This window comes from Arachis duranensis, chromosome 6, assembly GCF_000817695.3.
Source record: "Arachis duranensis cultivar V14167 chromosome 6, aradu.V14167.gnm2.J7QH, whole genome shotgun sequence".
Taxonomy (NCBI): domain Eukaryota; kingdom Viridiplantae; phylum Streptophyta; class Magnoliopsida; order Fabales; family Fabaceae; genus Arachis; species Arachis duranensis.
In genome coordinates, this window is record NC_029777.3 from 65,178,652 (window position 1) to 65,179,501 (window position 850).

The following is an 850-nucleotide window of genomic DNA, read 5'->3' on the forward strand; positions in this document are numbered from 1 at the left end:
TGTGGTTCAGCTCCATTACTTCTCTGGTGTTACTTCTTTCGGAGGCATATAAGTAGTCATTCTCAGCAACTGTCTCAATGACATCTATGGCTTTTTCAATGGTTTTCTTCTTGTTTAGAGAGCCTCCTGATGAATGATCTACAGCCTTCTTTGACTCATAGGAAAGACCTTCATAGAAGATGTGAAGTTGAACCCATTCATTGAACATCTTTGGTGGACATCTTCTTGTTAGGTCTTTGAACCTCTCCTATGCTTCATAAAGAGTCTCATCATCTTGTTGCCTGAAAGTTTGTACCTCAGCTCTCAGCCTGTTAATCCTTTAAGGAGGGTAAAATCTTGCCAAAAACTTGTTCACCACGTCTTCCCAATTTGTTAAGCTCTCCTTTGGGAAGGATTCAAGCCCTTTGGATGCCTTGTCCCTGAGTGAAAAAGGGAACAAGAGCAACCTATAGACATCTTGATGGACTCCATTGGACTTCACAGTGTCACAAATTCTCAGGAAGGTGGTTAGATGTTGATTGGGGTCTTCTTGAGCACTTCTTCCAAATGAACAATTGTTCTGAACAAGAGTGATGAGCTGGGGTTTTAGTTTGAAATTGTTGGCATGTATGGTGGGCTTCTGAATGCTACTTCCACAGTTTCCTGGATTAGGATTGATATAGGAGCCTATAACTCTCCTTTGTTGCCTAGCACGGTTTGCATGGCCCTCTCTAGCATGGTTGTGAGCTTCTTCTTCATGATTGTTCTCCAAATTCTCTTCCATGTTGGGTTCAAAGTACTCTTCCTCTTCTTCCTCAGCACCAATAATTCTTTTTCCTCTTGCTTTCCTTCTTAGTCTCCAAAGGATCCT